Raw genomic sequence first — 17,666 nt, forward strand, 5'->3', positions numbered from 1 at the left:
GCTTGCTGCGGGTCGCTAAGGCTAGGGGCAGTTTGTTGTAGATTTACGGGGGCCCTATCCTGTGTGACCATGTCTGTGTTCTTCTCCTGGTCATAGCCCCCGCGCAGGAGATGAGGGTATGTCCTGGGGCACTGCGAGACTGCAGCTTTGGCTTGGGCCAAAACAGAAGCTCCAAAGGATAGATTCATGCTTTCTTTGGCAGGCGCAAGGAAAAGTACTAGCATTTCGGAAGTGCCCGTGCGTCGCCTAAGCGGTAGCAGTGTTAATACCCAAGGCCAACCGGGCCCCTCCTGATAGGACGCTCCGTGCATCGCGGAGATTGCCGGTCTGCTGCTTCATCTCTTTGTCCATGGCTCTCTCCTACAAAACAGTGAAGGATGCAGACACGCAGAATAAATGGCCAAATATCACCCCTCCCACTGCTAATGACTTCACCGAGCCTCACGCCCCGTCCCCCTTCGTGCCCGCCCCCCCCCCATTCACGGAGATAGGGGGCGCACGCAAATTGTGCAGGAATTGCCATCAATTTTCTTACCTTGACTGTTCCTATCCTTGCCTACACGACCCCAGACCGCCAGAAGCATACTGTACCCTTTCTCGTTTAAAGGACTCTTTTTTTCAAGTTCGCCGGGGTGGCTTTTGGTTGGTTTCACCCATTGTGTTCCGCCTCGTTTGTGGTATTACTAAATGTTTTATAATTGCGCCTTCCCTTTAGGTCTGTTACTGTGACAATCTCTACTTCCAACGGGCCCTATTTAGGAAAAGCTCGCTCAACCCCTACACTCCACATCGTCCTGGCATTTGAGAATCCAGTGTGGCATGCCGACCAGCATTTACATGAATGTTAACGATGTATACCAGCAGTCAGTCGTTTTTCTTTGAGCGGCTGTAATAGCTCATTGGGGAGAGCGTTAGACTAGGGACTGAAGGGTCTGGGGTTCGATCCCGGCCTCGGCAGCACGCGGTTAGCCACAACTCACTCCCTGGCTTAGTCGGGGGTGCGCCTTGCTGGGAAACAGTGCGGGTGAGGGATGGCGGCCGGTAACAGTCACGGTCTGACGCGTCAGGCTAATGCATCCATTACAGGGGTCTGTGTGCGAGCTCATGGTCACAGGTTCAAATCCCGGTGGGTCCACCCGGCCCTGCGACCATCTGAAGTCGGTAAAAAGAATTGCCCCATACCCGACGTTGTTGCGCAAACCTACATGGCAGCGGCTGGGTCCGGGGCCGGTACGCGGCGAGGCTGCGGCGCGCTGCATGCTAGGTGCCCATGTCTGCGGTCTCGGGTTTTCTAGGTAGGCCTCCCCGTACAACTTTCAACCGACACCGGTGAATCCGGTTTGAGCCTCAGCAATCACACTGGACATCCTGTGTTGGGGCATATCACTTAATCTTCCCATTCCTGACAAAATGATGAATGCGCCTTCATGTAGCGCGTCTGGGGCTTGCAAAGCGCTCGGATACTGGCACCGAGTTCGCGTTTTTTATAATTACTCCATAATTTGGCACAATGGGCTTGTTTTACAAGGTTTGCCCAGCCAATAAGGCCATTTTCATCTCCTCGTGCCTAACTAGAACGAACGTATCCATCTGTTACGTAGCGAGCGCTCATGTAAAGCGCTCTGACACCTGAATTCGCGAGGCGATCTTGCACTACATTAAAACGTTAAAAATGTTTGTATTGAATGAATTACGGCTCGCGTGTAAACACTGGAGCAATTCAAACCCCATTACCTCGATCCGATCGTTGTAGGTTAAACTGGCCTGACTACAGGGTGACATTAATGAGTGTAGCGTAGTAAGTTACACGTGGCTGTAATGTGTTACCCAATCCGTTTTATACGAATACAGAAGGAAGTGTATTTTAATGGCGCACAAGCGCAGGGGCCAGTATGTTGAGAGGCATAGTAAGTTGTGCCGGGGTTAATGCGTGCACCAAAAGCCATCTGGTATAGAAATACTGAAAAGTGTAAACAGAGCACAAGCACAGCGACCTCTCACCTCAACACCCCCCCTGTCTGGACCTTCAGTTTGTGCCTCCGCGGTTCGCACAGGGTGCCTGAGCTGGGGCCTACGGGGGAGGGGCATCGGGGAGCGCACCAGTGCGATGTCTCGGATGTCGGCATGGTGCGGCTCGCGTTTGTCTTTCTTCGCCCTCCGTGAAGCGGTAGATGCTATGCGAGCATTTAGGTACAAATGGCTTGTTGCAAGACGTGCACACGCTGGCCGACGCTCATGGGCCCGGTGGTACCACGGGCAGGCCCCATTGGGTCAGCTATGCCACAGAAGGGGGGGGATGTGTCAGTGAAATACGGTGCCCGGTAGCTCCCAATACTCCTGGCGAGTTAATTCTATATTTTAGAATTGGTCTGGCTTACCATATGTGGCAGTAAAGGTGAAGTCGAGTAGATCCGGCTTAATTTTCAGTTTACTGTGATTATATGATTCACCAATAGGTTGGAAGGTGCATCTCCCCCAGGGTTTTGAGCTGGTGGTTGTACACCAGCGCAGTCGAGCAAGTATTTTGGTACAAACTGGTGTTATCCAGTGTGTAAAGTGCGGTTTGGCAGTGCATGCCAATTCGGTGCCGAGGGTCCCCCAGGTGCTTAGACCTCACAAGTACAAGACATTATCGATGGCTTGGAACTCTTGGCCAGTTGATCTTTAAGTTTAGTGTGCAGAGCCCGGCTTTCCTTGCACACTCATTCACTGCTGCTGCGGGCCGACCGGCTGCCCATCCTCTCCGTCTATCGTAGGAGGGCTGGATGTGCTATGCACTTGGGCTCGTGCACAGGGTGCCGCTGTAAGTTGGTTGTCAGGAGTAGATTGCAGCACGGGGGGCTGGATGCAGCAAGCAACATTTTTTCGAGGCGTCCCGGGCGTAAGGAGATGGGTTGGCAATGTGGGCAGTTTTTTCCAACTGGTGAAGACTCCGCTCCATGATTGTGCAAGGTGTAGGAGTATGCGTTGTATTGTACTTACTGCCATGTCTGTTGTCCACAAGTAGGGCCAGCTCTGTAGACAAGTATCAGGACCACGGACAGCCTTCAAACAGCACACACACTGACCGGCCAGTTGACCTAACAGCTATGGCGCTCGACCTGGGGAGCTGGGTTCGAGTCCCGGCATCGACGCCGACCGTCCTGTGATTCCTGGCTAATCACTACCGCCCCATGACCACATCGTTATTATGTACCTTTCATTAGCAGGCATTACTTTGGTTCAGAAATTCATAGGGTTGATATGTTTTCTTAGTGGCAACAACCCAGAGCTCAATACGGTAATGGAAACCGAATCCCAACCTTCGTTCCTCTGCATTCCACAGTAATGCTCTTAGGCATCTCCTGTCCAGGGCAATGCACTCGCGGGCACAATCTTTGTCCCTTATTTAGCGCAGACGTGCCCGCAGGTGTCAGAGCGCGCCCAATAGGTACAGAGCGGATGCGTGAGTGCACCACAAGGGAACACCTTGTAGGAAGGTGGATATCTGACTATGGTTACCCACAAACTTTTTGCCTGGTGTTTAGCTTGTTTTTGACATAGTTGGCCTGGGATCCTGCTATTCAGGGCCCCAGGCTAATTGCTCTCTCCTTAAAATGGACTCCATGTACCTTAGGTGCATACACAATTGGAACTGGTTCACCTTATAGGCCCCTGTAACAGTGTACCATAGGTACCCAGGACATAGGTGTAGCCAAGGCCTACCAGGGGCTGCAGCATGTATTGTGCCACCCCTGGCCTGGCCTCCATATTTTGACACAAATGGCTGATCACTCAGCTGGGGTAAGTTGGTGTAATCTCCTCTTGCTTAGATATAGTATCCCTATATCTAACCTTAACTGGACACATGTTAACCTGTAAGCCATTCCTATGGAAGGCCCCTGCAATCCTGGGGGCAGAGTGCGTGGTTTCATGTGAGATGGTGCTCTAGCATGAGCTGAGCCTGTCTGCAGATGTCGGGACCAACTCCCTTAGCTGTTCCGGGATATTGCCATACCATATACTCTTAAGTGCATTATAATCCTCGCGGTTATATGCTAACTTTGGTTTGGCTTTATCAAAACATTTCGAGTAAGGTGTCATACAATTTGGAATACTATCCCCTCGACAGCTCTGTTGACGGGGATAGCATTCCACCCTTCTAGAGGGACACGACATGTACCTAGCCTTAACCCCGGTTAAAGTTAACCAGAGCCTCAGCATCACAAAATGGATGCTGCCACCACAGACACAAGTCTGACCTCCTGCTGCTGGGAGTCCTTCCAGCGAGGGAGGCTTGGACAAAGGGTTTCCTGCCTTGGGAGGTGCGAGCACCACCCCAGACAGGATTTTGTGTATTGGGTAGGACAGGGCTGAATAGAATCAGACATGCCCGGGGCACACAAGGTGTCCCTGTGCATAAGCCAGTCCAAACCGGTCCTGGGACTTTCTAGACCCAGGCCTGGCGAGGAGCTGGACAAAGGAAAGGGGGTGTAACCGCCCCCCTTCCTAGTCCCACCCAGAGGAGGGACCTAGCAGGTGATCCACCCCTCAGATTGGGAATAAGAGTGGGAGCAGTGCCATAGCACCTCAGATCATCCTGAATCAACTTGAAACTAAGAAGACGACTGGACTTCGACATTCTGCTGCACAGAAGACTGAAGAGCATCTCCCTTGTGGCCTAGGAGTGGCCACCCTGTGAACACAGGCACCATCCAGCAACTCGACGTCTGCTTTGCCGCCGCCTCCCGCCCGAGCCCAGAGCCTGACAAGACCCAGATTCCCAGACTTCTCACAGCCCGATCCACAGTCCCTGCAAAGAAGGGACCCGTGGAGGCACCGAGAGACGTGGGACGGAACCTCTTGAAAGACCCTCGAGACGCTGACTGCGCAGCACCCGAGGCACCCTCGACGCTGTGCTTTGGGGATTGAGAACTCCCACAACCGAGCAGCCCTTGCACCGAAGATCCGCCCCCAGCATCTCCACGATCTGCGTGGGGCCCTTTTGCATCGTGCCACTCGACGCGCCATCCCGGCCACTTGCCACGTGGTCAGCGGCCATCTTGGCGACGAAACCTACAATCTACACTGCGGGTCTGGTTGCTCCAGACTTGCCCTCGCTCCTGTAAAAGGGAGCACCCGCTCTGACCTTGCTGGTCCGAGTGATAAGCCTTTTTTGATTCCTGCGTGGCTTGCATTAGCCAAGGCCTGTTTGCTCCGATTAAGTTGCCGACACCGCCATCAGCTAGAGCCTTTGTGGGACAGCTCGTGACCGACGCCTGGACGTCCTCGACCTCTTCGTGTCCACGTGGCTGCTGAGAGAAGCTACACCTCATCGCCTGTTTGCACCCGACATCGCCTGGTTCCAATCTGGTTCCACGGTAGTCACTGGCTAATGACTTTGAACGTTGTCCCCTCTGCTTTCAGGTCTTCACCACTTCAGATCCACCCTTGGATCCACCGGAACTCTTCACACCGAGCCGCCTGCAGCATCTTCAGCTCCAAGCACCATCGACCTGCGTGACGAAACCCGACACTACTTCGCACCTGTGCACCCGCTTCCTGTGGGTGAGGTAACTCAACAACGCCGGTGTTCCTACACTGGTACACACCTCTAGTGTCTGTGTCTAAAGTTTCACTCCTCTAGGTCACTCGGAAGGTTCCTAAAACACTAACTTTGTAACTTTTACGCACCATAGACACTGCATTGGTGAATGCGTGCACTTTAAACACTGCACCCAAGTCCCGCGGGCCTTTCCCGACTTAGTCACTGCTAGTCCCGATCAGCTCCAGCGATTCCCAAGGCCCTAGGCCTGTTTCCTTTTCGATTGGTATCTCTTATACCACTTTCTTAATATATGGTTTGAGTGGCCACCCGCCCTCATTAATACTGTGCAACTTTTGTGTATCTTAACTGTGTTTTGTTTTAACGCTTGTGCTTCTGTGCTCATAAAGAGTATAGGGGATATTTGTAGCTAATAAATATATATATATTTTCAATATATATCTGTGTGGTGTCCTTTCATTAGTATTCAAGGGGGTTGTGTATGGTAAAACAGCTTGCTTCACATGCCTTTCAGAGTTTAGCCTAAGACTGCTTTGTCCACGCTACCACTAGGATAGCTGGTCTATAAGGTTGACTTACAACCAATCATCATAAGGGTTGCTTGGCATGGTACAAGGTGGTCACTAGAATTAGTGAGCATCACATACCAGGCCAACTTCCCACACACCTCACAACAACAACAAAAAAAGGCTAAGTTACGTAAAGACAAGGGACATGAGTGAGCAAACAATACTAGAAGTAGCAAAGGGTTCATTGTAGGAGGTAAAGGGACATGAATACATGAATGCTAGTGACTAAAGCGTACTACGTACAAGTAGAGGTAAAGTACTGGAATACCTGGCAGGCAGTCGAGGACAAGTTCTGAAGAGTGCGAAGGCAAGGGTGGCACTGGTGCAAGTACCGGAAACAAAAAACGGTTAGGAGGTAGCTTGCAGTGTGTTACAAGAGTAAAGTCACCAGCGCATGTCACAGAAGGAGTACCTAACACAGGTAGAAGGATAATTCTGCAATCAATGGCACACACTCAAACACAAGAACAGTGAGGACAGTTTGTAGGCCTGGGATGGATGAGGAGATCGTGGGTAGAATGTTAAAGGGGACGAGGTATGATGTGATTCGAAGGGCACACACCTAACTGCCATAGACATTTTCAGCTTCGCAGTTGAATAATTGACGTAGTAGTAAGACACATCACTACACTACTGCCACAGGCGCTGGAGGTACGCAAACGTTTGCACCAACTGATTCTCGTAACTGACAGACAGGCTGGGTCTTGGTAGCATGGGGGCAGTCATAAAGGGGCAAGGCACACTGTTCTCTGTGATAACAACTGATGAGTCTGGGCAAGTTGTTGATGTACTAGGCAAGTATTGGGGCAAATATTGCATCCCCTGTCACAAATTGGAACGCTTTTTCTTGAAACATAGAGGTGACTGGACGGATCCTGCACCCCGTGTGCAATAATGGAATGGGTTCTTTTACAGCAACTGGTGTGCCAGTTAGGGACCTGGATCCAGGTGATCGAGGTAGCAAGAGGCTTACTGGCCAAGGCTGATTATGGGTTGTCTTCATGGATTTGTCCTGCCTTCCAGAAACACACAGGTTTTGTCCCATAATGACGCCTAGCAGCAGGCCTGCCAGGGCTTGGAGCAGGACAAAAGGATCAAGTACACAGGCACCACTTTGAGTACGATAGGTGGGGATGGAAACAGGAAGCAGTGTTTTGATAGCGTTTGTGCAATTGGCAGGACATCATTACACCTCAGCTCAGTTGTGCTCAATTACCTCCCTTCAGCCACTGGCCTCAACTCATAGATGACAAGAGGGATAAACACACAGGTAGAGGGGCAGAAGACAGGTATGGTGTTTATTAGGTGAGTGCCTAGGGGTCTTTCCCAGAAGTTACCTGAGGGTCAGTATCGGTGACACTCTATTGGCTTGCACACAGTAGGGAGAGGGACTGTCCAGGGGCACCATCCCTCCATTGTCACTAAAATAGCACTGGCTGGCTTCCTGAGAAGGCCACTACAACGGTCACAGGGTAAGTCAAGATCATTGGTGTCTATTGCCTTTGGTTCATTGGTTTGTTGGAAATTCTGGTGCCCAGAATAGTTAAACACTCAGGGGCGCTTTGCGGCCAGATAGGGTTGGGTCTTAGCAGGAGGGCCTGCGATTGATTTGGCTGGGTTTCACTTATAGGGTCCTGATGTGGGCATATAATGAACACAGCCTTAAAACGAAATTCTGGGGTTCACAGGCAGTGGAGGGCCTTGGCTAGGTGCACTAGTAATCGTCCGACCTGAGTCAGATTTATTGGTCATTATTCAGGTCCTAAGGTGGGAAGGTCATAGGCAGTATCTCCACGCCGGGAAGTACACAGTGAGAAAGTAGTAGTGTCCGAAGTTGCAGAACTTGAATATATACATTTGTTAATAGCCGCCTGGGTCCAATGAGTGCCCGATTGGGGCGACTAGCCAAGAGACAGATGCGAATAGTCACACCGCACGGTGTGCTAGACGGGAGTTTGCCGAAGAAGGTTCCCACTACTAGCCTTATAGGCAGGAGGGTGACAGTAACAGACATGCCTAAGAGTAAGCTTGGGTTTGTAGGGACGGGATCCCAAGGGAGGCTGACTGGTCGGCCTACACAGGCAGGCGAATTCCGCAGGGGCTTAGTTAGCCTGTGACCAGGCAGGGGCTTGCCCAACCAAGGCGAGTACAGTAAGGGCTGGCACGCACCAAGTGATGGATGTCAAGTCCATTTGAGACAGACAATCACACCTGCGCAGGAGCCAGGGATCTAGGCAGTGGTGGTAGCTGCCAGTTAAATTGTGGGTTGCGGTGCAATAACCTGAGTAGAACGTGGGGGCAGCATAATTTGGGTACAATGATGGACAATTAATTAATTGATCAATATTAATGTGTGTAGTGTTTTCAAACAAATATGCAGGTGTGACGAGGGCACCCCCCCCCCCCTTTTTACCCATCAGGTTATCAGCAGCCCAAGAAGCCTAAGAAGCAGTCTAGAACAAAGCTTCTCAATAAGGGGGCCCCGTCCATTGTCTTGATTATCTATTGGGTGGCACTGACTTGGAACCATCGGGACGAGGGCACTTATACAGGCCATGCAAACTGACCCCATCGCAATCAGTAATTGATTGGGGCCGTGCGAGTTAGGCTGTCAGACATTGTCCAAGTAGGGAGTGGCGGGGGACCAGGTCCATAGCTGCAGTAGAGCATTCACGCGAGAGGATCAACAGGGCCATGCATAAAAGCATGGAACAGGAGAGGCATGGGGTGCATCAGGCATGCACTGATACAGGCAAGAGTGGAAGGCTATTATGGAAAAGACTGAGGGCACTGGTCCTTGCCGGGTTGAATATGTTTCTCCATGATGGGCAGGAGGCACTCAAAGCGGCGGGGTGGGGGGCTCTGTCATCGACGGTAGCCTCCTCCAGAGCTGTGGCGGAGTTAAAGGCCGATCTGGAGGCAGACGGGTACAGTAAGGGTACCTCTGCGGCAGACTGGTACAGTAAGGGTATCTCTGCCTGGCACAGTAAGGGTATCTCTGCCTGGCACAGTAAGGATGCCTGAGCCAAAGACCTGGAGCCGCAGGGAGGTTCCGGGAAAACCGCGACGGCGCTCCGTTAGTCCTTCGGGCGGTTGGGGGGCCTGACCAACCTGGAGTGTGCCAGACCACGCTCCGCCCTGAAAGGGGCGGGAGTATAAGACATGATCACGTGATACGGAAGGGGATCTGCAAAGGTGCTGCACTGTCCGTGCGTCGACCCACCATGCCGGCTGACTCATAAGGTGGGCGGGGCAGCGAGGGGCTGACTGCCCTGGATCGCCCGTAAGGTAACCTACCAAAACGTCATACTTTTGTTGTATGATAATAAACCTGCAGCAGTTCTTTACCCATAAACAATGAGTCCTGTGTAATCATTATATGGACAAAATGTGTAATATGTCTGGTGGGAGCGGATGACGGTGTGGGCACTATGCCGCTGCCCGCATCCCACGCAGGGGGACATCAGCAGGGCAGCCTCCTTAGTGGCCACTAGTCGTAGCTCCCCCCCTTCTTCAAGGTTAGGAGGGGAGGCTCTTGGAGCATCACCAGCCCCTCCCCTGGGGGACACCAAGGATGCACTTCCGGGGGAGGGCGCTCTCGTGGGGGTGGGCAGGCCGGGTACTTATGCCCTGGCCGCCTCCAGATCGGCCTCTTTTTTAGAAATTTAGCCCCGTGGAGGATCGTTGCCCGCCTGCCGCGCTGCACCCACCATATCCTCGTTCCCAGCAGCTGGGCAGGCGGCGCGCATATGGAATGTTTTAATGTTTTCTCTTGTGTTGCAGGTGGAGTTACAGGGCGATCTGGAGGCAGAGGGGTAGAGTAAGGGTACCTCTGCGGCAGACTGGTACAGTAAGGGTACCTCTGCCTGGCACAGTAAGGGTGCCTGAGCCAAAGACCTGGAGCCGCTGGGATGTTCCGGGAAAACCGCGACGGCACCCCGTTAGTTCTTCGGGCGGTTGGGGGGCCTGACCAACCGGGGGTGTGCCAGACCACGCTCCGCCCTGAAAGGAGAGGGAGTATAAGACATGATCACGTGATCCGGAAGGGGATCTGCAAAGGTGCTGCACTGTCCGGGTGTCGACCCACCGTGCCGGCTGGCTCATAAGGCGGGCGGGCCAGCGAGGGGCTGCCTGCCCTTCATCGCCCCTAAGATAACCCACTAAATCGTCATACTTTTGTTGTATGATAATAAACCTGCAGCAGTTCTTTACCCATAAACAATGTGTCCTGTGTAATCATTATATGGACAAAATTGGGAGCGGATGACTGTGTGGGCACTATGGCTGGCTGCAGCGTGTGATGGGGAAGCAGAGTTTGCTTTCACTTTGCCAATCAGGTGAGCTACTGTTTACTCAGAACCCAGTAGGAGCGAACACCTCCACAGCTGCTTGAACCCTGCGAGTACCGGTACTACAGGGGAGAAAATTGAAAAGTGCTGGTGCTCCATACCGGTGAGCACCAGTCCATTTAAAGCACTGCCTCGTTCAGCTTACTTTCCGTCACATTCATGCAATGTACGAACAGGCCTCTACCCGCCGATTGAATGCCACAGAGTGCACCCCTTCGCTCTAAAGAACAGATAACAACTACATCGGAGAAGCAAGGTGCCACAACCCTAATGCAAGCAAGGAAATTGGGTGCCCATCTCCCAGGTTTGGTAGTAAAACAATACTTTATCTGTGTGAAGTGAGGCACTCAAAGCCATGGGCTAGGGCAGCTTAGCACTGGTGGCAACCAGTGCAAAATGATTGTTGCCTTTCCCCCGTCCATGGTGGGGATGGTGGCTACCTCCACCACGGATTCCCTCACTGCCACCTTTTAACATTGCTCCTCAGGTCTCCATAGCCACTCTCTTTCAGATGCATTCTTTAGTTATATAACAAGGGCCGACTCTAGGGCGGTGTTGACTTCAGGGAGCACTGTGTTTGCAAGTTATTTTGTTTTTTTAAAGCACCTGCTGCCACAGTCGTGCCTACAGCAATTGTGTGTCCTTTACAGCAATTTCCAGGTAACAATAAAACGTCAAGATAACGCCAGTGATTATTGTTCTTCCTGGCAAGAGATCGGAGTTTTGTCTAGTTGACGTTCTGACTGATCATCAAATAGTGCAGAGGGTCAATGTGCCTGCTGCAAAGAATGTGTACCATGCAGACACACAACATGCATATAATGTAAATAGGCCAGTGGGTTACTGCTTTTGTCTGAGTTCCATTTGTTACTTGCAGTTTATAAGTAATATAGAACAGTGAATTTTTAACTGCATAGCTACCTAAGGCTTCAAATCGATATGTGTGACATTTTCATAAGTTCAGTGTCATTATGAGTGATCCCAAACCTAAAACGCGGAGACGCTGTGGAGGAGTGCTTGTCCCGTTTGCAGACCTCTGTTGAACTCTGCTGCTTGCCGCTCCCGCTGCGCGGGAGCCGCTTCGCTGTGGGAGGATTCCCGTGACCCACCAACGCTGCTGCACTCGCCTGGTTGACGTGCTGCCAAGAGGGGAAGAAACATCTGTGGAGGCTGCAGGGGTAGCGCGGCAGGGACTCACTATCCCAGGAGTCCCTGCTTGACCTCGAGACATCTGGTCAGCGCACCCCTGCGTGCCCCGCCCCCACCGGCATACCGGCTAAATAGAGAGCAGCTGCGCTTATCTTTGTGATCCCAAACCTAAAACGCGGAGACGCTGTGGAGGAGTGCTTGTCCGGTTTGCAGACCTCTGTTGAACTCTGCTGCTTGCCGCTCCCGCTGCGCGGGAGCCGCTTCGCTGTGGGAGGATTCCCGTGACCCACCAACGCTGCTGCACTCGCCTGGTTGCCGTGCTGCCAAGAGGGGAAGAAACATCTGTGGAGGCTGCAGGGGTAGCGCGGCAGGGACTCACTATCCCAGGAGTCCCTGCTTGACCTCGAGACATCCGGTCAGCGCAACCCTGCGTGCCCCGCCCCTCACCGCCCATCCTATAACATCAGAGGAGAGACCGTCTTGCGGGACGCAAGCGGGACGCCGGGCGAAGCCCGGGCAAAGGGCGGGCCGTCTGTGGCCATCCGGGGCCAGCAGGGGCCGGGACGGGCCACCCCCCTAACAATTAAGGTAAAACCATTGACTTTTGGCTGTGGATGTCATAAAATTATTTTGTAACCACGCATGTCTTCATATTCCCCAATGACAACTCGTTCAGGTAAAAGTTCCAGACGAGGGGGAAATTCAACAATATGTACGATGGATAACTTTATCACCCGCGCAGTGTCTGTTGTAGAAAAGGAAATTATTTTGGCAGAACGCAGACTATCACGCGAATATTTGGCACATAAACGCTCCTCTTTAGGATCACTAGTCCATGCTACATCCCCAGTTAACACAACTCCAGCTGAACTTTTAATTCCTGTACCAACTGGTCATTTGCAATCCTGTGCTGTTGATCCAAGACAAGACAATGGCGCTTTTGAGATCGTTCCAGACCCTGCACCTACAAACAGAATCCAAGGTGGTACTAACACAAACAATTGTCTAGCTAATATAACAGTTGATCCGCCTACACTACCTGTAATCTTGGTGCATGATACACCTCCAGGGTCAGTCCTCACACTACCGTCGCCAAAAGTAAGTCGAGTTGCTGCTAAAAGGAAGAGAGTGGTTACCCCGAGAAAAGCTTACAGACTAAAAACACTCAAGAGAATTCGCAGGAACTACATGAATGGAGGTACCTCCTGTAAATCTCTAGAGCCAGAAGCATTATGAGTGACATTTCAACGACTATGAGTGACACTTTGTCACAAGCAAAATGAAGCAATGAAGACCAAGGAAACAAATACATATGAGACCTTACACCCATTTGAGCAACACAAAACACTAATAAGATCTTGGAGCTCAAGCAAAGCACCAGAAATCGAAGGACTGGAGAGGCACACTCACAGCCTAGGGGGTCACAGCCCAGCAGCAGCAGGCTGTAATTTATTTTTTTAAAAGACACACACTGAGTAACTGATTTGTTTAATAAAAGAGTAAGTTGCACATTCTTCTAGACTTCATATGCAATGAACACATTATTTGTGGCACAAATAATGTTTACTTAGTTAAATTAGGATAAATACACTTTACCTGCGCTCACTTTCTCAGGCACTAGTCATGCAGCCTGCGGACTCCTTCTCACAGCAGCTGCTGAGGCCCAGTGGGCTGGGGTCAGGTTACATTCAAGCTTCCTCCCGCTTTAATGTGCAGGTACACTGATGCGACCTATATTTGCTGCACTGACTTCTCTTATTGAAATAGCCTTCCTCCATACAGAGTCACTCTCAACCAGTGCTGGTGAGCCTGGGATCGAGTGCGGGCAGGATGTCATATTTCCGCATTACAAATGATCGGCGATTTATTACCAGCCAAGGTGGCGGCGCGCAGCTGCTGGCAAGCTGTGCCTTGTCCTGGCGCCCAGCACTGCGGGTTACCTGCACTAGACTGCGCTGGTCCACTTCTTGCAACGAGTTTGGAGGAGCTGTATCGGTACCGCACTGACTTCTGGGGCAGAAACTTGAAGTGCAGCCGAAACCCATTTCGCTCACTTGCACCGCAGATGGTAGCTTAGCAGGAGGACAGACCTGTGACTCTCCGCTGTCCATGTAGTTTACCGGTAGCGGTCTTCGGGGGTGACCAGTGGTCCACTCGCGGGATCTTCATTAGGTCTCGGCCTGCGTAGGCTGCGCTTGCATAGTCTCACTGGCGAAAAATTATATCTTCTAGTAGGGAGGTAAACGAGCCAGCTCTTCTCCATTGGCTGGCTTCCTAAATGGCGGGCAGCCATTGGAGAAGAGCACTGTCTGTCCCTTTAAGCCCCGTCCGTTTCGGATTGACGGGTGTGTTTTTTCATGTTCTTTCTATCCGTAACGTCGTCGGACCAAAACATGCCCCCCAGTCTGAAAAGGACGGGGCTTAAATGGAAATGGCCTTCTATTTCCCTCTGTCTCTCTCCCTGCCCCTTCTGTGCTCCTCCCCACCCCTCGATGCCCTCCCTCTTCCCTACCCTGGCTGCCCCAGCCCGTGCCGATCAGAGCTGGAGCCCCTCGTCAGCCCTCCCCGAGGGGCGGAGATGTTGAGGTTCCGTGACGATCGTAAGTGGTGTTTTCGACTCGTACGAATATGGTCGAGTCTGGTATCTATGAACCGCAAATGACGAGTTTAGTGGGTGTACGCGTTTTCGCTGTACTAGCCTAAACCGTTCGTTTGTTTCGTGGGTTTCTACATCCGAGCCCACGGGTTCCATCTTAGATGCGGCATCCATTTTGTCTCTTGCCCTCAAGTAGCCAGCGAACGGACGCTGTCCGCTTCGCGACCCTGGGATTCCCAAACTCTTGCGGAAGACACGTTTCCTTTGAAAGTGTCTTTATGATGAGGGGGACGGCACTGTAAGGCAGATGGCCCCGCTCGAGGCTCATCTTGCCGTGCCGGTCTATTGTCTTAGTTGTGCATTCATTAGGCACGTCCCCTTTGATGCCTGCAGCTCGTGTTTCCCGATACCACCCCTTTTACACCCTTTCCGATCTCCCCACTGTTTCTGTCTTCCTCTGCACCTGTTTCTGTCCCTTCCTCGATCTGTTTACTGCTGATTGGAATGTACTAATGGTGGGAAGATGGGTTTTTACAGTTGGGAATCACCAAACGTTTCTGTACTTATGTTCTGGGCCTTGAATACATGAAAGTAACCCCTTTTTGGTCTTTACGATGGGAACCGAGTTGTAAACCTTTGTGTACTATGATGTTCAATGCATTAGAACTGTATAAAAGGAGCGATCCACAGAGGCAAGTCGAATCAGACTCCTCGAACCTACACGTGTTGTACTTCCTGTGACTTCTGTGTTCCCTGTAGTAATAAACCTCGAATCTTTGACGCCGAAGGAAGTGTCCCGTGTCTCTGTCATTTGTACGCCGGAACAGGTTACCCACAAAGGTTTTAGGTGTTATCCCTGGCACCGCTGGGTCTTAAGAAAACCCAGTCCTTCAGTTGGCGCCCAACGTGGGGCTGCATCAGTGGTACCGGTCCAAGCCCGACGATCGTGAGGAACTTTGTGTGAAATCTCCGAGGGAAGGTGCACCCCGCTTCATCGATCCTGTTGTCGAAACAAGTGGCCCGACGACTTTTCCCGCGAAGATCCCCGCCTCCTGACGGCTGCGACGGACTGCTGCCCTGACTGTAGACCTGTTTTGGCGCCTGGCGTAGACCTTGGTACAGCGAGACGATTGACGGGCCTTCCTGGTGACGCCATCGATCTTTGAGTTAAGTATTTGTGGGTCGCTCCCAGAGTCCTTAGTTGTGGGTGCTTAGTTGTTGCATGGTTCCATTGCATTTGTGGTTCTTAGTACTTGGTTCTTTGTTGTGATATTTGACGTCTGCAGTCGCCAAAAACCGAGGGTTTTTGCTCTTTGCAGGGACATTGTTAATCCTATAACCCTTGAAGTTTGTGAAACTCGGTTAGTGTGCAAGATGCCTGGCCGTAGTACTTTGTTCAGTTGTTTTAGACGTTGTGGTTCGGATTCCCGACTGGAGGACTCGTGTCCGATACCTCCGGTTGGAACTCCAACTTATGAGCTATATAGCAAACACGGGTTAGGTCCGATTACATTCAATGAGTATTGGATTCGCTATACTAAAAAGGATGGTGTCCTTAGTTGGCCACCTCATGGTAGTTTTGAGACCCCGATCTTAGACAATCTTGAAGATAAATTGTTCAAAAGAAAATCAAGGCCGGCCATGTTTGATTCCTTTCGGTTGTGGCGTAAAGAAGCCAAACAGAGAGAAATCAGACAGATTAAACGTAATCAGAGAGAAGGAGCTGTTACCATGGTAAGAAAAGCAGAGCAGTTTCAGCGAGATAAGGAGGAAAAGAAAAAGGAAGTTTTCGATAGACTACAGCGTATGTCTGTAGATAAGTGTTACCCCGCTTTACCAACGGGTACGGATAAGAAGGAGGAATCAGTAGAGGACCCTTTGTTGTCCTATCTCTTGAAGTCGCCACCTCCGTACGCACAGGGTACTGTAGCTCCTGTGGTTCCTCCTGCCCCTGTTCCTCCTGCTCCTGTTCACCAACCTGTCCCTCAACCCGTTCCTGCTCCTCTACCAACTTCTGTCCCTACTGCTCCTCCGCCTGTACTTCCTCATACTCCTGTTTCCGCTGCTCCTGCTGTTCTAGTTACTTCTGCTGTTTTTTCTGTTCCTGGTACTTCTCTTGTTACCCCGTTGTGTTATTCTTCTCCATCTGCCCGACGTCGTACCCCTTCTGTTGCTGCTAACTTTTTCAATTCTCTTGGACCTATTCTTGAGTCCGCTGGTTCGGACGGTCCTCAAAGACGGAGTCAGCTTCCCGGTAATCGGGAACGTGCCGCACTGTATAATATGGCGATGGGTTGGATGAAATATCCCCTTAGAAATCCTCCACGTGCGGTGTTGGATACGTTTTGTCAATTCAACATACCGACACAAAGATATGTTTTTGAAGAAATGTGTAAGGTTCTACGTGACCAAATATCGGCTGATGCATCTGACGAGGTTTTGACTGCTTTGACTGATCTTCAGCTTCAGTTTTCGAGCGGAATGTTGATGGGCACCAATGTTCGACGTGCTGTCGAGCAGTTGTTGTCTTTTCGTCCTTCTATAATGCCTCGGGCATTGTTTGTAGAGGACATCGAAGGACCGCTTGCAGCGCCTGGTCAGTATCCCATGCGCGAAGTTCCACCAGTGTGGATGCCAGGTGATGCTACTCAAATTCCGCCGATCTTGCCACATTTCCAGAGAGTGTGGATACACCTCCTGTGGAAGCGATCAGAAGTTTTGCAGGTGAAGCAATCTTTGCCTGACCCTCGCAAAAATCCTGCAGGGTATTATAAAGAATTATCGCAGCTTGTGGATGCTACGATAATGAATCTTGCTGATATCGATATGCTGTTTGGCAATGTCGTACCGCAACCGGTATGGGCAAAGATTCGTCAGGAAGATCATGCGGGAGAACTAGGCGGTGATTGGAATGCATTGCGGGCTGCTGACGCTTTGCAAGTCGGTGGGGCCAAGCCTGATCAGTTAATTACGGCTTTGCCTCAGAGAATTATCGCTCTGATGAAAACGCTTATGCCGGCTATGAAGGTAAATTGGGACAAACTGTCCGCTTGCAAGCAAAAGAAGGATGAGAGTGTTTCTGACTTCTTTACGGGATTTGAAGAGGCATTCATTGATCATAGTGGTCAAGATATGGGTACTGAGGGAGGTCAGCGATTGTTTGTGGATAAGTTTGTCTCAAATTTGCTGCCTGACTTAAGCAACAAATTGCGTAATTCAGAAAGTGCGTGGGCTGTTTCCACTTCTGCTCAAATATTGGCCACAGCCCAATATTATGAGAATATGGAGAAAGAGGAGAATGATTGTGCTGACAAGAAGACGAAAGAACTCAAAACTAAAGTGTTGTTGCAGCAGGCGTACCCCCCACGTTGGAATCAGAATGATTCGCAACAACGGAACAGATCACAATCTCAGTCGAATAGGTCACAATCACGAAATTATTCCTCTTCGCAGAGATC

Source organism: Lissotriton vulgaris, chromosome 12 (genome assembly GCF_964263255.1).
Source record: "Lissotriton vulgaris chromosome 12, aLisVul1.2, whole genome shotgun sequence".
In the NCBI taxonomy this organism is placed as follows: domain Eukaryota; kingdom Metazoa; phylum Chordata; class Amphibia; order Caudata; family Salamandridae; genus Lissotriton; species Lissotriton vulgaris.